The sequence below is a fragment of the Vidua macroura genome, chromosome 3, assembly GCF_024509145.1.
Source record: "Vidua macroura isolate BioBank_ID:100142 chromosome 3, ASM2450914v1, whole genome shotgun sequence".
Taxonomy (NCBI): domain Eukaryota; kingdom Metazoa; phylum Chordata; class Aves; order Passeriformes; family Viduidae; genus Vidua; species Vidua macroura.
In genome coordinates, this window is record NC_071573.1 from 11,691,440 (window position 1) to 11,713,700 (window position 22,261).

General features: G+C 36.4%; 1 protein-coding gene across 1 annotated transcript in view; it reads left to right on the top strand.

Moving 5' to 3' along the window:
* PRKN (parkin RBR E3 ubiquitin protein ligase) overlaps positions 1–22,261 on the top strand; it is a 673,918-nt gene that overhangs the window by 187,226 nt on the left and 464,431 nt on the right. The window lies entirely within an intron of this gene.

Genomic DNA, 22,261 nt, shown 5'->3' on the forward strand with positions numbered 1-22,261 from the left:
AATGAGTGGCTTTTGTGGGTGCCTGGTGTTTGGCCAGTGTCAAACCATGATGATAATATATGCTATGGATTCCAAACTTTAATTCTTAAAAAAAAACAAACATAAATGATTCCATCAAATTCTATAAATTATCTGATTCTAGACTAGAACACAGATATGGAAATAGAAATTATTTTCCTATATCCTCTTCATGGTTATATTATTTTCGCAGCAGATTTTACTGAGAAACTGGGTAATTTGGCCAATCATTTTCAATACTCTATTTTAGGATTTCCTTGTCTGATATTTTTACCAGCACAATTTGGTATAAGAATTTATGAAGGGGAGGTACATTTTGATCTAGTGTCTTCATGTTGTATTCAATTATCTTTAGTCTGATTACAAATGAAAGAAATAATATATTAAAAAAAAATGTCACTAATATAGCCCTGATATAGCTGAGAGAAACCTATTAATTGGTCCAGGCATTGAAAATTCCTCTATTGTTGCTATAAATTTGCTTGGTTTTTTTTGAGCAGTTGATTAAACATTTAGGTGTTTAATTTACAGTGGAAACTGGAAAAGTTTTTAGGGCTCTTAAGTGCCTCTATTTTTACATAGAAATCCATGAAGAGGTTATTTCAACTGGTATTAGTACTAACTTACATTGTCTGTGTTGCAGCAGCATTTGGTAGGTAGAGGTATGAGTATCCTGTTTATCTTCATCAACAAATATTCTAATTAAATTACATTCCTCTTTGTGGATCCTGTACTGGAACATGTAGAGCAGAAGAACATGTTCTTTAGCACAAGGAAAACTAAAGAACACTAACTAAGAAGGAAGTGTTTTGCTTTCTCAAAAAAATAGAGAGACAAATTCAGATGGAGATGACAACTTGACTAGTGCTACACTTGCACAGACTTTTAGGTATGAATATCAGCAAAATTCAGGGTGCCTAAAATACAGATCCATGCTGAAAAAACTCTGTAAAGGTCAGCAAGCTATGTAAATTTTAGGTGATGCTATATATTATAGCTACAGGAATGAAGAAAGAAGGCAAAATTCAGATCTTCATCAGTGAAAAGAAGATATGGGAAGCAGGTGAGCCATTCTTCTATGAATTAAAGAAGAATGGGAATGCCATTTCCAAAGAGAAGAAGAATTTTTATGTTTACATAAGTGTGGGACTGGGTAGATCTGTGCTCTTTGTACAGGAGTCGGTGTCGCCCAGGGTCAGTTGGTGAGAACTCACGCAGACCCAGGGTGCCGATGTGTCAGGGCAGGAACCTGGGTGCAGCCACCCTGCACACGGCTCAGCCTGAGCATCTGCTGGCACTTGCCTTCTGCCCTCTGTCTCTGTGGCATAATTAAAATCTTTTGGCAGCTTGTTACATCAGAGACCCTCAAATAATAAAAGGCTATGTCGTGACCTTACAAAGTAGTGATTTTTAGCACAGCACCTTTGGACTTTCTGGATTTCCATATAGTCACACTTCTTTCTACTTTGTCCCCTCATTTCCTATTTACACTACTACATGCTTATAAATCTTTTCTTTCTTATCTCTTACTGCATTTTCTTATTAAACTGCTCATTGATCTTTGTGAGTTTTCCTGGTTTTTAACATCTGTATCAACTATTTGTAACATCTGTTTATGATTTCTTGAATGTTCATTACTATTTCTTAATATTCCATTTTCTTTTCCTTTATGCTCTAGCATTCATAACTCTTTAAACCTTACTAATTGAAAAAATATATATTGTTTTCTCAACAAATCTGTTCCTTGGATTCAAGTACTGCCAAAAATGGGCACCAAAACTGACTATTGAACTGAATAATTTCTTCAATGCTATCACTTTCCTTCCAAGTAAAAAAGTGACCCAGAATTACTTTTCCCTGCTTAGGTTTTGTATTCTCTGTGTAATACTTTTAAGTCAGTAAACAGAATTGTGTGAACAGGAAGACAGCAAAGCTATTTAAAAAAAATCTGAAGCATACAGAAATACATGTTTATCCAATTGCATCTTTCTTTGCTGGGACAAAAATCTACTGTCCTTGTGTTTAAAGTTTAGCTAACCGCTCACTCAAATAACTAAAAACTTCAACAGGTCTTCATGATAATATCTAAAAGATAAGTCAGCCCATGGAAATGCCTTCCCACATTTTTTACCAGCTTAGATTATAATGAAAATCCCTCTCTTAAGTGTTTTTCAGGCATGTTTTGTCCTTCTCCCTCCCTCTGTATGTCATGTCAGCCATGTACTACTCTGTTATTGCTGAAAATTGCTATTGCAACTTTAGGATTAATTTATTGTTTTGTTTTTTTTTTTTTTTTTTTACTTTAGTTGAAAGAAGTCACATCTTGAGCTAAGAACTCTCTTTTTATTAGATCTCTCTATAAAGAGTATTACATTTTAAAATATGAAAATAACATAGTCTTGCTGAGTATGCCCTTGATATAGAGAAACAATAACTTGTGTCAGGGAGAACAGAAAAGAAAAAATGTTGCTAAGTGCAATTTTGATAAACCAAGATATGAAAACATCCCTTATGCTGAAGTGTCCTGTTTCCAATCTGAACTAATACTTGCCTTAGACAAGTCACAGGAAAAAACCCTGTGTAGAGGAGGGCTGGAACAGCAGGAATTAGTGTCTGCAAACATTTGGCAGCAGACCCAACTTTTGTGTCCCCAGATTGGATCATAATACCTGGAAAATGACCAGGTGTGTTGGTAGAGGAGTGGATATAGGGTGGCTAAATCTGGTCTGCTGCTTACAGAACACAGTGTTCAGCACCAAGAGGTACTTAGGTCTTTGTTCTCAGATGACTACAGACTCTGCAGAGATGCCTGTAAGGGACAATGGCCAGGCCATCTGATGTTACTGTAAAAGCAAATGTCATTGATGGTGCTGCACGTCTGTGTGGTGACCACAGCTGCCCTTGGGCATTGCCACACAATGTGTGTGCAGGCAGGATCTGAACACGTCTGCTCATCCCTGGGCTGGTCCTGTGTCCTCAACACAAGGATGCATTCACATGCTGTGGATATGGTAGCGTTTGGGCTAGAGGGAGGACTTGTGCCCAGCTATGATTCAGAATGTCCCTTATGGCTTCCAAGGGCAGACACAATAAAACTGACATTCTCCCACAGAATATTCTGAAATTCTGCCATGTTCTCCCCTGTATTCTCCTTTCAGTTCTCTTCTCCAACCCAGAGAGTGTTTGCATAAATTCCCCAAGCTCTTGTGTATTCCCCAAGCTCTCATATTAACTTTCTAAGCAGTGTCCAGTAGCTCTGGGATTTACCAGACTTTTGTATTTTCTGAACTATATTATCATATATTAGGCTTCATCACAAGAGCTAGATTGTTATTAAAAAAAAACAAAAGCCCAAACCAGGAGGCCTCGCACCCTTTAATCTTCAAAATTAGTTTTGTTTATTTACTATTTATTAACTGATTATAGTTTACCCCGTAAGTTTGGGGAAAGTCATACAAAATGCATGAGTTTCACATTGTGGAGCATGGTGTCACAATTAGAAAACTAACAGACACTTGACATAAAATATTAAGACACCCAGCCATTATAACACAAAGTGCTGTTATTTGACTATTTAGACTTTGTTCTGAGATGAATTCAGATAGTTCAGAACCAGATTTTAATTTTGTAACATTTTGCATTTTCCCATGATGGATTGAGCCAACTGCATCTTGTCTCTTTTGTTTACTCTGGATATATGGACATATGACCATCTTAGCTGCTAATGAAGTCTGTGGTAATGACAATTTGTCCGTTCATTTGTGTCCAATTCCATACCAGTTTGGTAACAGCTGAGGCCCTGTAAAAGGAACATCCTTCTAAATATGACCACCTAGCAAATAGAATAGCATGAATAATATATCTCAGATTATTACGACGCAGCAAATTCCAACTTTTTCTTATGTCTGGTAAAATATTTCAAATTATCTATTTTTTCATACCTCTGAGTAAAACAGATGAACTTGAAATTGCCACTTCAATTATCACTTTTAAACACAAAAAGGAATCACTTTTAAACACAAACAGGAATGTGTTCATCATAGCCATTCCCCTATATAAGCTGGCTTTTGCTGTCCTTCATACAAGTTTAAAAACACCCTAGCCTGTCTGTTCTCATTAAGGGACAGCCAAGTAATGCAAAAAGAAAAGAAGACATAATTTCTGCCAAGATGCATTTGTCTTGGGAAAAAAAAAAAAAAAAAAAAAAAAAAAAAAAAAAAAAAAAAAAGAAGAACAGAATAATATACTATAACCTGGTATGGATTAGAGGAAAAATAGATTTTCATATCTTCTTACAAGTGTTCCACATGGTTTATGACATAACCTTTAATGACACAGCCAGACTCCAGTTTTTAACAGAATAGTCAGGATTCTATAAAGGTAGGCTCTCAATTTTTTTCCAACTTTTTTCACAAAAATTTTACTTCCAAGATTTTTTTTTTTTTGCACAGTGTTTATGCTTTAAGAAAAATATACAGAAAATTGAGACAACCAAGTAAATAATACATCTGAAACATAAGTTAACTTGCTTACCAAAACACAACTTTTTAAGGATACATTCTTTAATCTTTTTAAAGAGCACTTTGGGATTTCTTACACTTGTTTGCTCAATCCCCTTCTATTTGTGAAAGCAAAAGATATTTATTTCATCTTTTGAAAAAGAGCTTCCATTACAGTCTTGCAGATGGTTCTGTTACTGAATGAAGCAGTGATCCTGTAGGGGAAAAATTAATTATGTAATTTATTGAGTCAATAATTAAAGCCCTTACTGGACCTGAAAATGGAAAAAAAAAATGGAAATCAGTAACAGATTTGAAATCACTTATATATCCCAATACATCCCACAGACCTTTGCCATGTCAAATAACAGGGTAACCAATGTTGCACTATGTTACAATCATCCCTTGTCAAACTCAGGGAGGAAGTGAAGTACTTGGGAAGCACTTTGCCATCTAGTTTCATTTATATTTTCTAACAGAGATTGTAGCTTCCAGGTTCCATTGTGGTTTAGAGAGAGAAATGTACTCTTGTGGCCTTTGACTTTTTTATTTTCTTTGATCATGACTATTTCTCACATTTCTTTTTCAGTCTGACTTTGGCATCAGTCTCCCTTTTTGTCTCATTTGGTGTCTAGTCCCTGTCTACTTGTGGAATTTCTCCCTGTGGCCATTTGCCCAGGCATTTTCTTAAAACCCCGTTGTCCTTGTCTGACAACTTGTTTATTGAACTTCATGTATCATTAAGCTCTGAGCCCATTTCTCACATTCATAGTCCAATATCCTGTTCCAGTTACTGACCTTTTGTACCATCACCACCAAGTTCATTATCATCAAAAGTATTTCTAAGGAGGTAAGAACATTGCATTTTCTTTAGTCTCATTCTTACAAGGATCTGAATTCTTTAAGCTGAGATTTTTCCCTGAACATTGACCCTTACGCAGAATTCTGCTGGATAAAAAAATAGGATTGCAGATACTTAAAATGTAGCATTCTATTATGAAAAATGTAAACCAGAGCAAAGTAATGGCTGATGTTGAGGAACTGCCACAATTAAATTCTCAGCCTACAGGACATTTTCCTTAAATGCTTCTGTATGTTTTGTACCTCATCCCTGTGGAAAAAACAAACAAACAAACAAACAAACAAAACCCCTCAAAACAAATGTAAATTAATGTCTAATAGGAATTTGTTTATTACATTTTCACAGCAGGTAATGGGAATCTTCATTTTTAGTTTCTTCCCTGGTTCAGTAATTATTATTGAAAATTATATTTATGCCACATATTATGAAGCACATTTGTGTGTATATTCTAAGGACTTTATATGTAAGCTTACAGATGTAAGCTGGTATCTCAAGATTGTTTGAAATAATTGAGCTGAAACAAAGCATGACAAAAATTTGCTGAAGTGTTCTTCACCAGAGTACAATTGCTGTCCTCTGCATATCCATACATTAACATTCCAAAATTACAGGATTTTAGCAAATTTTCTTCCTTAGAAAAAGATGTCATCATGCCTTTCAATATTGCAAAGCATATTTACCATGACAATTCTCATATACAAACCTCAAGATAATAACAGTAGGCTCTACCATTCTGTCTGTTTTGTATAAAATTAGGCACTATCTTTCCAGTACTAGTTTAAAACACTAAAGTCTTCTTAGGAACAAGGCTTTGCAATTTTGTATCTCGCAGTAATTTAAGAATCATTATAAATATGCATCTTCTAAATTCTTAATGTGAAGTGAAATATAATATGAAATTAGTTTTCTTTTACTTACTGTCAGCAGAAAAATTGAATAGTGTTTTAGTGACTAATCTTCTCTTCATAATGACACAAAGTTATTAGTTTCTTAAAAGATTAGTATATTTACTTTCATGGCTCCCATCTTCAAGACCTTTATTATTAGTTGCAAAATCTGCTATTGAAGCCACGTTAGAGGAGAAAAATCAAAAAGAAAGACATTTTGAGAGATTTGTCTTAGGAGTAAATGGTGGAAAACTTTAGCTTGAGCCTTAACCTTACAGCTACTGTTAACTTCCAGATGAGAAAGCATCATATGTACTTTCTCTCCAGCCTCCAGTTAGAAAAAATTTGCCTCTTTTCATCAGGAACATGATGAAAATGTTAAATGTTTGTATTTGTCATACTTAAGTGTTCTCTAAAAGAGACTTTTCCCATCCTTTGTGTTACTAACACCTCATGTAAGAAGGAAGGTCTTTACCAAATCTGCCAATCTGTCCTGTAGGCATCATGTCAGATATGAAAGCAGTTAAAAAAGCAAGACCAACAAAACACTAGGGATATGTATAAACAGCATAATGAGAAAGAATTCTTACACAGTGCTGGCTTTAACAGATACACTATCTGCTTCCCTGTCTGATGGTGATTTTCTAATCCTCAAACACATGCCCCTCAACTCCCTCCACCTTAAGACAAGGAAGATGCATAGAAATAAAATATAAAATTTTGTATGAAAAATTAAAGCCTTTATCTTATGTTATACCTAGCATTTTTATCAGATACTTCCTTAGTATTTAAAGATGAATAATCATTCTTCCATCACCTGCTGTGTGCCATGACTATATAGCTCCCCCCACCCCAGAATCTTTTACCCCCAAAGTCAGCACTGACAAGTCAGCAGCTTGTCTCCAGCATTCTCCTAACACACTACAACCCTGCCACTTTTGTACCAAGTAGGATCAAGTCAAAACATGTTCCTAAAACCCAGCAGTTTGTGTCCCTAATGGTTGAGTCCTCCTGCCTGTCTTCATCTGTGTGTGAGAAGGCATCATGACAAGGTGGGGATCTGTGATGATCCTGGCACTGGGCTTGATTCTCCTGTGATTCACCTGAACACTTTCCTGCCATGAAACTTCTCTCCTTAGCAGCCCAGGAGCTGAGAACCTGGTCAAGCAGCTTTGCTGCAGTAGGCACACAGAGCTATAATTTTCATTTATGGATTTTTCTAAATGAAGCTCTTTGTCTCCTTAGTTCTCCTCTGTCTGGGGTATTCAAGACAAGATTCTTCCTCTGAGTGGCAGGAACAACCTGATGCATGCTTATGAAGCAAACACATGCATAGCACTTCATGTGGGGAGCACAAGGCTCCTGTCATTTGCCCATAAATTTAATTTTTTAACTTCTTGCCCTTTTCTCTTAAGGTGGTTTTATTTATGTTTATTGTGCTTTTTTCCTCTGAGGAGTCAAAAATGGGAATTTAGCAGCCTCTTTGTCTCTCCTATGGAAATCATTATATATTCAACCTCTTGTTGCTGCAGCAGCTTACTCTGTTCTGGAACTCTGTCACTGTACATTGGCCTCAGTGTGCTGTGAGACTTTTGGAATGACATTTATTTGTACAAACTGAGGATCTTGTTCAAATATATGAAACCTTGGTTGGTGTCCAGCTTTAGCAGCAGAAAATGTTGTATTTGCTCAGAATGTTTTCTTCCCCTGCAATCCTAGGTGGCGTTTAAAATGAGCCTTCAGACTGAACAGTTCTTGATGCATTTTGGGCTCAGGGAGACCAAGCAAGTCTTGTGGGGCAAACATTATGGACTTGGAACGTTGCTAGATTTAATTTATTGTCAGTTAACAAAATCTTCTGAACACTGATTTGGGCATTGAGTCAAAAATGAAAACATAAATAAAAACCTTGTCTTCCTAATCTGAGGTCCTGTTGTTTTCACTGCTGGTTGTGGTCTGTCCCTCACAGTCTCATTGGTGAGGTAATGGGAGCACAGGTGATGGACATTATTGGAGTAAAGTACATGATGGTTTCTGTCTGATGCTCCTTTCTGCTTTTCCTTTGTTCTTTATGTCCCTGGCTGACAAGGTTCACCTGTGAGTTTCAGTCCTTCAGAGGTGTTCCTGCACAGTGAGGGGTGCCCATGGGCTGCAGTCCCTCAGGGCTCTCCCCACCCTGGCACAGCAGCTTGTCCCTGTGGGCTGAAGTTCCCTAAGAAAAACCCCTTTTGGCATGGGGACAAGAATGCCTCTGGCTGTGTTGCCTCCACAGCACTTGGAGCAGCAGCACATCTCCATCTGTCCCTCAGTCACGGTCTCTGTGTGCATCTTCTTCACCCTGATGCCTGCAGGTATTTCGTAAGTAGGTTGGAGCTGGGGTGCTGCCAGCTCACCTGCCTGGCTGCAGGTTCATCACTCTATGTGTTTTGTCACCCAGTCCAAAGGTGTCTGGGCTCAGCTGTGACTGGCATGTGGCAGGTTGTGGCCTCTCCCTGCACAGCTCCCCACTGCAGACCATTTCTTTGTTTAGAAATACTTGGAAATGCAAGAATGCCCTGTAAGAAGGAACATTTGCACATCTATATTCATGTAGATGTGCACATTTGCTTTCCTACTTTGTCACTATCAGGCACAATTTTTTCTACTGTTTGGAGCTCTGCAGGACCATGGTATATCCTTCACAGTTACTTGTTATTTCCTGATTGATGGAGATGCAGCCACAGTCATGTGCAAAATGATATTCATGTACCTTCTGCCAAGAAAGGGAAAAAAAAAACAACAAAGGAGAGAGAAAACTTTGTCTGATAAGATTGAAATCAGAACAAGATTACTTTTGATAAAAGATTGATGAAGAGGCATTCACTGCTTGCAGGGGAAAACATTTGTGAAAACAATTGATATTGGAGGCTTTTGATAAGACACGCAAAAAAAATTTCATTTTAATATTTATCACTTGTTCTGAAATAGGCAGCTTCAGCATGATGAGGTCATGAAATAAGAGATTGGTTCAGGCAAATTCATTACTTCTTTTTCTGTTTTTGATATTAGTTTGCCTCTTCACAGCTTTATATAATGTATTTTTTCTGTCATCTTTTATAAAATACTTGGGTGCCCATCTGGTCTGAAAGTAGGTATAAAAATATTTTTCAGAGCAAAGAGGGCCTAAGTTAACGCACTAGGAGTCAGTATTTGTAAACCATATTAGAGATAAGCTCAGTAAGATCAATCCTCTTCTATGGATTTGGGTTAAATTACATTGACTGCTGCCACGGCAGTCTGCCCTATTTAGTTTTTTTGTTTGGTGATTTTTTTTTTTTTTTTTTTGTTGTTTGTTTTAAAAATCCATTAAATAGACCTCGAGGGTTTAAATCAATTAAAAAAAAATATTTTTGCAGGTATTCTGCAATATTCTTGTTTCTTGTGGGACTTGATTTTATCTCTAATTTAAATACAAAATAGGAATATAAATACAAAATGCAAGAGCAGGGAAAGAAAGTAGTTCCATGAAGCAGAGGAGCATCATCCATTAAAACTGCCCCACACTGTATTACAGTTCAGTCTAGACACTAGCTGTGCAGATGCTGCCACACTTCTTAGCGGGGTTTTCTTTTTCTTATTTTTCCTGGCACATTGCAGGGCTGCTACAATAATCAAATGCTTGAGGTCAGGTCAGAAGAGCATCTGTGGAAAGGATTGTGAGTCACATACAATTGCTAGTACCAGAGAAAACTTTTCTAGAAGAGGATACTTGAAATACTTGAAAACACTTGAACTGCCGATGTGAGAGAGAAAATCAGTAAATGACATGATAAGCATATCTAAAATAATGGCTGTAAAGTGACTAGATATTAGAAATTTTCATTCATCTGTTTTAGGTGTGTGATGTGGGAGTTAGAGTGCTGCAGTTTGAGCACAAATATCGATACAGCTACTGTGTTGACAGCCCCATTGGGATTAAGGCAGTGGATTTCCTCAAATTTTTCCATTTGTGTTCTAAAACCATGTATCTGTGTACAAATAATAAAAATAGCTAGAAAAACTAGGAAATTAAGGGGTGCTAACAGTAAATTTAGGTATAAGATTTTGCTGTAACTGCCTTCTGCAGTTTCTTATAAATTCCCTTAAAGAAACTGGTGGTGGGTGAGATAGAGACCCTTTTGAGTCGTTCACTGTACCTATTACTATTCCTTGTTATCAAATTGCTCTTCTAGACCACACCAGTTCTTTAGCTGAGCTTTGTGTTGAAATCCTCCTATTCCTTGCTGCCCCAAAATTCTTCCTACCAAAATATAATATTTGTGTTCTTTAAAACTACAAAGATCACCATTAAGCAGTAAGATGAAAATTAAAAATTATATTTTCTTACAATTAAAAGGACTGTAGAGTGAAAATTGTTGCACTTCATTGAAGAAGGCATTTGAAGATTCTGTTTTGCAGCTCAGAGGGAAAAGACATCTCACAGGATGTTAGGAATTTATGAAAGTAATTAATGATGTTTTACTGAATACTAGATTAAATATTAGCTCGGAAAACTAAGTGAATGTCCTGAGTAAAAGAAAGAGCTGCCCCGGGGCTTCAAACATTTGCATACATTCATTTAGAAAAACCTTCAACTGTAACTTAAATATGTATAACTATGTTTTCATCTTTATCACTCACTGATTTGTGCAGCTTGTGGAGCACAGACTAAAATTAGCTTTTTTTTTAAATAATGACAAGACAGCTTTTAGTTGTGAAATGCATCATTTTGTCTTCGTGGGTGTATAAGTGCTGCCTGCATAAGTGTTTGTCCTAAGCCAAGCTGAGTCTGCTTGCTGCCTTTTTGTTCTGCACACCTGGGTACTGGGTGCCAGAGGTGGCAGAGGATTGCTCATCCCACAAGGTCTCTGTGGCACCACAGCTCCTGAAATACTGATGAATTATGATTAATACAAACACGGAATGGCAGATGTTTAAGGATTAAGTATGTGATTTGGAAAATATAGTTTTTGTTAATTTCTTCTTTGTTTCTTTTTGTGCCCTTGTTAAGTGGGAAGTTGTCATTTGTCATTGCTGTCAGAAAATGACAGCACAGACTTACAAGTGTAGCATTTTTGTCTTTGAGAACACTAAACTCCTGCAGTATAACCTGTATGATTTTTCAGGACTTACAGCTTTTATACATGAAGCTTTATGGTGCAAAATTCCACAATTTTTATGAGTGCCTTGTGGCTGTATCTTAAAAGGTGGTAAATAGCAACAACGAGTGCCCTGAGGCAGCTTGCATTCCTGGGTGATTGCTGGAACTTGAATACAAAGCTTGGGTGCTGCATCTCCAGAAGCAACTAAAATAGTGCTAAAATCTGAAGACATGAAGCTTGAGCCCAGGAGAGGAATCTCTCATCCTGCTTATTTTGTGTGAAATCCCCATCCTTCCATATCAAGAAAACATTATTGAACTGGCAGTGCCTTATGACAACCAGCATCCAAAAACTGAGCATGGATCCTAATTATTTGCAGATAACATTGCAAACTTTCACCCAATGTGTTGCTCCCTCCCCTTCTCAGTTACAAGACAAGTGAAAGAAGTAAAAGTAAAGGAATTCTTTCTGGTTGAAATTTACCTAAAAGCAGGAAAGCCCTGGATGCTCTGAAGAACTGTGACTAGAACCCAAGTAAAATCAATTTCAGAACCCTACTTAAATTTAAAAAATACACATTTCTAAACATTTTAGAGATAGAAAAAGAAATAATATATTTAAATTTGCACATTTCTAGGTGCTTTCCTTTGTGTTTAGCTTAGAGAAATATACCAGCCTTGAATAAGGAAAATTCCTTCACTTGGAAGGGAAACAGGGAAGCTCCCAGATCTGTGGCCCTCCATATCCACTCAGAGCAGCCCATCACTGTTTCCTCTGCATCTTTTGTGCTTTCAATTCCAGTGGCAGCTTATTTGAAGTAAAGACAATTTATGCTATACTTGTAAGGTTTCAGCTTTCTATCCTGTTAATTGCAGCCATCAAAGTTTAGCATCATTTAAGTGGACGTTGATAAAAGCATGCAAATATAAGCTCCAGATCACTCTAAACTGTGTACTTGTAAAGACACACATGCTGTCATTGAATTAATTTCAGAGCTTTTCTCACTCAAGGCAATGAGGATGAAAACAAAATTAAAAAAAAAAAAGAAACGTGACAGTGTTTTGTCATTGGCATGAATGTTTTTAGTCCCTTTTTAAGAGGGACATAAGTTGAGACTGGACAAGATCAAAGAGTTTTAGGAAGATGAATTTGTAGCATCTGTATTACAAATTGAATGTTGATCCTTGCAGGAATAAGAGGAGCATCACCTTTTGCTTCTCAGTAAAGTGAGAATTCCAGGACTGTTAAAGCTGGTCCCTGGCTGAAGTCAGAAAATGTTCTCAGACCATGAAACCATAATTAATGCTAAGAGGTGCTCTGAGGGTAAGGGGTGCATCTTGCCCATTGGAGCACACATCCAGTCTGATAAAAAGTGTGCTACAAGGGACAATGTTTGCTGTATCCCATGATAAACCCTGTCACATAGAGCTAGAAGCTGTGCTGGTAATCTCTCTGATTTCTCTTACTGAAGTGTGACAGTCATTGGCTTTGTCTTGGGTTTTTTTCTGCCCTTTATTCTAAGGCTGAATAACCTGTTTTCTGGCTTTAAAATGTGTCTGTACTGTACAGCTTGTTCATCTTTAAGACAGAGATGATTTACAAATCCAGGCTTACAAAGCTTAATTCCCATTGCTAAGGAAAGTTCACAGGAGTTTATATGCTTTCTTGGCACAACTGTTAACAAGGCATTTGTTTTTTAAATAATAGATTTTTAAAATTGATTTCTAGTGGAGCTAGCCAAGCAAACCAGGTCTGATTCTCTGGGGAAATCTCTCTGGTGGTTTTACCTGATACACCAGCAGAAAGTTAACAATTGTAAACCTGTTGAGTCTCCATGATGTAGGAAAAAAATGGTCAACTGATCTTTTAAACAAAAGTGGTTTAGTTTTGAAGAGAGGACTTTATGGTACTTTATGTATTTCCTTTACTCTCTGTAAACGTAGGTAAATGTATCTTCCAGCAAATCCAGCACAAAAGTATGGAATTAGACAGCAGTTGTGGCTGTTTTAATAAAGCTATTACCTTTAATCAGCAGTAATACCCCCCTGTCAGATCATCTGAAATGTGTCTGCTAATGCCCTTGATGAGAGTTCAGAATCAGAAAATGAATGTGTGTCTGGACTAGTGTCTTAGTTTGGAAGAGGAGTCAACTTTTGAACTAGATCTCCCGATCATCCCTGTTTGCCGTGTTTTGGCTTGCATTGTGGAGCATCCTCAGAGCAAATAAAGTAGACGACTGAAACGAAACAGGGAGATGAATTTCAGAACTTTACTTATTAAAGTTGCAAAAGAGAGCAAAGACTAGAGGTAGACTAAACTCAAAACATCCCCAAGCATTCCCAAACTTTATAGTGTGTATGTAAGGTCCTTGACACAAACCATTTTGCTGTGGAGAGCTTACTTCTTTTGGTCTGCAGTACTTAGTAGTGCAAATTAAGTTGCTTGCTTGCTTGTTTACTCAGACAAGCTTGACAGGCTTGGAGAAATCTTAATCTCAGTAAAGCTTAAAATTTTTGAAACCTTGGCACTTCTCAATTTTACAGCACTTTTTCCTTCTCCATGAATGCTCATAGACATTCTTCCTGCATGTGTTTTCTCAATCTATATCTTGATCTGATTCAAAATTAAAGAATTTCTCATCCACATGGAAAAGTCCTAATATTCCAGATTTTTTAGCGTAGAGTTTGGACTTACATGTGACATGCCTATGAAAAGCATATGACATGTTGTAAACTGATTTTATGCAAGAGAATGCCATGATACAAAAAGCTTCAAAATAATTTTCAGGAACGTGTTAGTCTTAATAATCTATGGTTTTCTGACTAAATCTGAATACTCAACCTCTCTATCAGAGCTTGATGATATATTATTGAAGAATTCTGTATTAGAATTGAATTGCCTCAGGGGAAAATTGACCATTTTTTCCCAGGTATGGGTAAAAATACACTCTTGAAGCAGTTTTTTTCGTAATCTTTTTAATGGGTCATAAGTCTCTTGTTGTGATGTTCAAAAACATCTTTCATCTGTGACTCAACAAGGTGTTCTCACCTCCCTTTTATTATGCTATGTTTAATATATATATGTTGGTTATTTAGCAGAATCAGTTTAGATTCATTTATTGTCACATTTTCCATTTATGCTAGATGTTTTTTGAAAAAATTGCACCGGTTACTTAGAAGTATAGAAATGCTCTTTTCATTTGAATATCAAATTTTAATTATTTCTATTATATCTTCATAGCATTCACCTTGCTTGTATTAGTGTGTAATTATGATTTTGGCAGGGATAGTGTTAATTTTCTTCCCAGTAGCTGGTACAGTGCTGTGTTTTAGATTTAGGATGAGAATAACGTTGTTAACATGCTGACATTTTAGTTCTTGCTAATCAATGTTTACACAGTGTAAAGGGCTTTTCAGCTCCTCACCCCACCCCAGCAGTAAGCAGGCAGCAGGGGCAGAAGTAGTTGTGAGGAGACACAGCCACAAAAGCTGACCCAGCTGACCAGAGGGAAATTCCACACGATATGGCCTCTTTTATTCACCAGTATATAAACAAGGGGGAAAGGTGGCCAAGGGCTGCTGCTCAGGAATAGAGCTGCATCCATTGGTGAGTGGTGAGCAATTGTATTGTGTATCACTTGTTTTATTATTATTGGGAGTTTTCCCCTTTCTTTTCTGTCCTAGTAAACTATCTCAACTCACAAGTTTTACTTTTTTTCCCAATCCCACCCCCCCACCCTCCCATTCATTGAGGGGTAGGGTGAGTGCCAAGAAATGAGGGAGTGGCTGTGGGATGTTTATCTGCCTGCCAGGTCAAACCACAACATGAGCATTCTCCCTTTTAAAATTAGGTATGATTTCATAAGGGGTGGGAATAAATGAGGCAACAAACTATGCCCATGTGTACTGGGCACAGGGATTAATTTATTGTAAGAGTGCTTTCTGATATGGTACAGAGGCCCCATTAGGGATTGGGAAGAATCTATAAACTGTGTCTTTTGTAATGTACCTAACTATATGTCTGGCAAATTGGTCCTAAAGTGAAGTCCAGTTGGATATGTAGCTATGCTGCACAATATTGCACTGCATAGATTTTCCAGCATTAGCCTGCTGGGATATTTTGGTAGGCATAGCCCAAAAATCAAATCTAAGACCACTTTCACCTGTCACAGAAACTGCTACTTTAAAAGCAAGTCTTCAAGTAAAATCAGGGAAAGCTCTGGAAAATATTTGGTATCTTGTCCATGTTTATACTAGGAAGTTAAGTTACCAAGTAGGGCCACATAGGGTGCTCACTAGGCTTTATTTACAGCTGTTCTCATAGCAGCTGCTCAAACTGATATTTAGATGCATGAACTGGGACAAGTAGAAGACCAAAGTGTTCCTTGGTTGGGATGTATACCAGGTGCTGGCCATAAAGCATGAAGAAGGCATCTGTGAGTAACTAGTTGAAGTAATTGAAATAAATATTTATAGCTATTAAACTTTTTATTCTCTAGACAATAAATTCACAGGAAAAATTTGCTTTCTACAGTGGAGTATTTACAACACATAGGAATTATTTCAGAGATCTTTGGAGAAGAGAATTTTCCAAATTCATTTCTGCAATGCTCTAGCTGCCACCAAAGTGCCCCATCAGCATGAGAGGCTATTGAAGTCTTTAAAATATTTTCAGAGTTCTGGTAGTAAGTGACTCTCCAGTTTTTCAAATAGAATTAATGTCTCAGTAATGTCCTGACACTTATTAGGTGTCAGTGTGAGGCCACTTTTATGCCTGTTCCTCACATACTCACTAATACTTAATGTATGCCTTAAGTGAAGACACAAAAGTGTAAGCAGATTGGCAGTGTCTGCCTTGCTGAGATAAACCTTCTCAAACAAGAATTTATGGAAAAAAAGGAAATAAAAAATAGATCTTATGTTAGTCAAACAACATATAGTCCACAGTCCTGAGGCCAAGCTGCACTCTGCAGACTGTGAACAATGCTTCCTTATGAGACCTTTTTGGAGCACAGTACCTTTTATTACCTTTTAACCCAGACCAAAATGTGCCTAAATGTTATTCATTCAAGCATTTTACAGAATACACTTGTTACTTGTTCTGTTTCAGTGTGGCTTGAGAAGAAATTAGAGCAATGGAAAATGCAATCCATACCTTATAAATAATAAGCTTTCTTTTTTTATGTTTACAACTGGAGATAACATGTTTAGAGAGTATAAATGCTATCAGGTAGTTCAGTGTGGAAGATAGAATAATAACGAGGTGCACTCAACTGTGTTCAGGAGGAAAGCAAATGGTCATGAGAACTTAATTGTATTCATTTTTAATGTAGTATTATAAGCTTCTCATTGCTCTATTGCTTTCTATACAGGCATTATAATAAATGGCGTGTTTATAGGTTTTTCTTTGTGCACAAAAAATTACAAGAAGGGAAAAGTTGTTCATTTACTGAGAAAAGTTTTATATGAATCTAGTGTTGACTATTTCTCTTCCATTTTTTATCGCATGATATGTTCTCAATGCCACCTGGAGATATTAATAGCTTTGTAAACATAATATCACAAAGTTTGGCTGCCTTCTGTGTCTTTTGTAGATCATTATGCAGTGTTTTGAAGGGAATAACAATAATCTAAGCAGGTATTTTAATGTTGCAAACTGTCACATGTGCTGCCAATAAAACATTTTTATTTGTTAGAAGAGTTCATATATCTTTCAGGAATTCATGCTAAAAGATCTACATTCAAGAAAAGTTATCATATTAATGGTGTCACTTTATTAGTAATGCCATTTAGAAATACATATATAGCATTGCTAAGGTCTTAGATTGTGTACAAAAAGTAATAACCCTGCAGCGTTCCTAACTGAGCATTAACTCTGCGTTCCCTCCACTGAGCTAGAAATTAGCATTAAATTTTTGTGTTATAATGTTAAAAAGATGGAAATGAAACATAAAGTGATTTGTAAGTGAAGGAAGAGGGGGAATTCTGACTTAGTTGAATACATTTCCATTTCCAGCAAATTATTAACTCATTAAGGGACTAGACAGTATAAAATCCTAAGACTTTTACTTTCTTTAAGGAGTATCATACAGAGCAGAACCTTTGTAATATATGAACTATCGTCTTTGACTGTAAATCAGGGAATTTTATTTTTGTAAATGCTACTCAGGGCTTCTTGCTACGCAGAGAGTTCACTGGCTGAAGGGACTGTAGTAAATCCCACAGTATATACTTATTTCCTCATGTTCAACATCAACTGTTCTCTTTGCTAAAAAATAATAAAATCTAAATTTGAATGTGTCTGAGTTAACTCTTCTGCTAAGTGAAGAGTTCTGCTAAGTGAAGGGTTTTCTGCCCTTTAATCACATTTATTTGAAAGTGTGGTGCTTTCAATAATATATCTATTTTTCCTTCTAGATGTTGCTTAGCACCCACAATATTCTGAATGCTAAACTAGAACAGTAGTGTATAACTCTGGAAATGTTGAAAAGGTGAACTGAAATCAAATAGAAATGTATTCCATAGCATCATAAAAGAGCAAGTAGTTCCTGATTGCTGAAATTTAACCGCTAAGTGGTCCATGTAATTTAGGCCTGGTGGTGCACTGGCTTTTTTCCCTTGCCCCATGTGGAGCAATATTTAGTTCTCTGCCACTAAGCAGTCAGTATCCACACAATTGGATGCGGATATCAGATCAGAGTGCTGATTTGCTTCATTATTTTAACAGTGTTTAATTTTCCCTTCAGGTTTCCCCTTGCAATGACCTGCATAAATTCTCTGAGCCCAGAAGCTGATTTTTCTTTCTATATTAGCTGATCAAATAAAAGATTTTAAGTTTTCTTGTAAATCTTGCTTCCAATTTCTTAAACTTACATAGCTCAACAGAATATTATTGCTATATCTGTATATTTTATTTTAGGTAATCTCTACCCTCAAATCCATTAATATAACAGTTTTAGCTTCCTGTGTAATTAAGTGTATTATCATGGTGTTGCTTTTTTCTTGCTTTTTTTTTTTTTTTTGCATTCACTGTGATCAGGGGATGAAACAGTGTTCCTCTTCCAATTGATTTCCTTTCTGTTTCTGCTGCTTTTGAGACCTGGGCCCTGTCCTTGTGAAAGGGTTACAGCAACAGTTGAGAAAGGCTTGCTGAGCTTTTTTTTTCTCTCTTCTGGGAACTTCATACACTTTTTTGTCTGTTTCTGAAGGTCATCTTTAGTGTCTCTCTACATTATCCTTGAAAAAATATTTTCTCAATAAAATCAGTATGTCCTCTACACTTTTACATGGGGTCCCATTGGTTTGAAGAGATGTGTTGTGCTATTTTTAAGGAAAAAAAAAAAAAACCCACAACAAAACTGGAAAGCAAACTTTTTGGGTCTTGTCGATCATTCTTAGAAAATACCTTTTCTTGAGCATTGGCCTTATGTGACTCTCTTAGGGAATGGCATCAGGCAGTCTATTATCTACTTGATCTAAATAGGCAGCAATTCAACAATTCCACTGTTACCGTATCCACAATAGGCCCCAAGGTTTCATGGGTAAAGGTGTGACTCTCCAGGTAGCATAAAAGATGAAATTTCAAATTCAATCATAGGTAGTGGAGTGTAAAGAATTTTTCTTTGTGATTGATATGCAATAACAAAAAACCTCAACACCTTAAAACTTCCAACTCATGGTTAGCAGGAAACAGAAATTTATCAAATTCCTCTTCAAGACAAAACACCACAAGCTTTTTTATGTTCACATACAAAGCTTCAGATTCAAACTATTTTCTGCATTAATGTTTCTTTAAATAAAACTTTAAATAAATGTAATAAATTTAAAAATGAAGTGTATTGCACTTCAGAAAATATGACTTCTCTAGTGGTCTTTACATTTGTTAGACTGAGAAAATTCCTTTCAGTATTTGTATTGCTATCAAAATATGTTGTGAAGAAGATATCAAACAGAAACCTGTCAGAACCACAGAATGGTTTGGATTGGAAGGGACAATAAAAATTATGTAGTTCCCATCCCCTCACTGTGGACAGGGATGCCGCCCATTAGATCAGGTGGCCCCAGACAGCCTGGCCTTGAACACTTCCAGGGATGGAGCATCCCCAGCTTCTCTGGGCAACCTATTCCAATGCTTCACCACTCTTTCAGTGAAGAATTTCTTCCTGACATCTAATATTTTTGTTTAAAACTGTTCCCCATTGACCTGTCACTATCTGCCCATGTAAAAAATCCCTCCTTTTTCTAAGTCTTCTTCAAGTACTGAAAGGCTGCAGGGAGATCTCCCTAGAATCTAAGAGGATTTCAGAGTAACTTAAACACAGTCATCTTTTCCCTTTTCATAATTTATTTCAGTCTTCCCAGCTGACCTTCTAGTCAGCCCACTGCTCTCACCAACAAAGGATGTTTTTCATTCAGGATGTGCTGATTCAGCCTTGTGAAATTCTGCTTGAGAATTCAGAAAAAAATAGGTAAAAGGCTTGAATGAAAAAAAGGTTTTAATTTTCTCAGCTATGAATTAATTTTCCCAAGTTGGCCAAAACCCATTTTCTGTAAAGAACCAGTCCTTATTACTGAGTTTCATAGTTTTTTTATTGTCTCAGTTCCCTTTGCTCTACTGAAAGAAGATACTTCACAATCTTTTTATACACTTGAAGTTTTTCCCATTGGAATATGGCACACAGGCATTAATTTGAATCAACAGATAAGACAAGACATATCTCTAGAATCATTAATAATAGATATACTCAAAAGCATGTTTCCTGAGGCATAAAACAAATACATGAAGGAAACAAAAGTGACATTGACATAAATAATTGTATCTTACAATAGTAACCTAAGGCACAACCTAAACTCCCACAGAAACAGTTAGAATTCTACCTCTTTTCTCAAAGAAGAAGCTGCAGACTTAGCCCATCTATTGTCCATGAAATGTAATCTGCTATAAAGCATTTATCACCCATATTCTGGGAAATGCTTGGTTATATTCCCATCCAGATCCCTCCACAACTAATGTATCATCACTACTCTTTTTATTTTCTTCTTGTACTATTTTATCACTTTTCTTACAAAGGTTGAGGATTACCTTCCTCCTTTAAAAACAAGCCAAATTCAATTCAAATGTACTCAGAAAAACATTGCAAAACTGATGCTTTAGGATTCCGTGTTTCTTATTGCTCAGTGGCTTCCATATGAAATCTACACGGGGTAAATATCAAAGGATGTTGTTTCTTTCTCCTACCTGCTCTTTGAAAGTCATCCTGAGATCTGCTAATTAAGCTTTCCTGAGACCATTATCTACACTGTCATCATCAGTAGTGATGTTCAATCTGTCAAAGCTTGTTTTTGTTTTAGATAAAGAGATGGAAGAAAGCTAAGATACATCATGTTCGCCTGTCCTTTTATAATTTTATTAAGGGAAAGGGGAATTTTATTTTGCTTAAGTAGCTCTTTCCATCCCTTTTATTCTCTCATATGTACTCATATGTACTCTCATATTCCCTCAGTGTGATTGTGGCACAGCATCAGTCAGTCAGCTGAACCAGGTATTGATGCAAGCTTTAAAAAAACAAATACAACCTACTGAGAAGGACAGTAAATATTGAGAAAAAAATGAAAGGCAGAACATTGTCTGCATAAGCAAGCAAAACCGCCAGAAGAGGTGATCATTAAAAGACTATGACTGATTGACAGTTTATTAGGGGTTTCCAAGGTTGTGAGTTTTTACATAAATACCTATTTCTCTTTTTAAACTCTCACTGTAACTGGGCAAATTGGTTTTGAGCTCCTCATTTGCCTAGCTATTAATTTCATTGTTAATTTCTTTTCGATTATTAAATTCTTTAATGCTGCACAGTATGCTTAGTGGAAGAAGTTTTGGAGTGACAGACTGGTTTTGTATATTGTGTTAATGAATGAAATGATTGAGCTATTTAAATGGATCTTGTTAAAATGCTATGGGCAACAAGATGTTAAAAAAAGAAAAAAAAGGAGAGACCTTTAATGTCAACATGATCTTTTAAGTTTGAAATCTAATAGTTGCTTTGACTGAATATTAAGACTGCAATGTCCTTGCTCTAACAAATATCTGCTGGCTGATTACTGCTTCACTAAGGAGAGAGTGTGTTATTGAAAATTCAATTAAAACAAAACAAAAGCCAGATTTTTGTCCTTTAAATTACATTGCATAAAAATAAAGTGTGGAGGGAGAAGTACTGAGAAATAATGTAAGAGAATGAGGGAAAACCACTCAACATAAAAGAGACCAGAACAGAAGTAGTAGAAGAGAGCATGGGAGAATGACAATATAAAGAGCACTAAAATATCTGTAAAGGAATATTTTGCAATTAAAGTGCATGTAGTAGTTGCATATACAAATGACAATTTTTAAATATTGTGTAGATACAGAGACAAATGCATCAGAACTCTTTCTGTTTCTCCCAAATGGATTCAACAGTCTGCCTTGACATTTCACAGCAGAGATGGCTGTCCTAATGATGCTACAGAGAGTTAGAATTTTTTTTTTTTTTGACAGACTACCCACTTTCTGTACAGGCTGATGCTTATGTTTGTTCATGATGCTGAAGAATTGGGTCTCCAGAAGATATCACCAAATAAAGAACAATTTTTCTTGCAAGTTGTGTTGTGGAAAGATCCATACAAGTCTTTCTTGAAAGACCTTTGTTAATGATAGGTCTTCCAAAATATCTGTAATTTCTATTTCTGACATAATATTTTGTTTTTCCGTTCTGTATTGTTAAAATGCTGAACAAGTTGTGAAAGACATCCTGATTTATCATGTATAAACCTTTCATGAGATCCTTATTTACCCTCCTATTTTCTAAGACACAAGATCTGGAAAGACTGTCTAAGCATCACC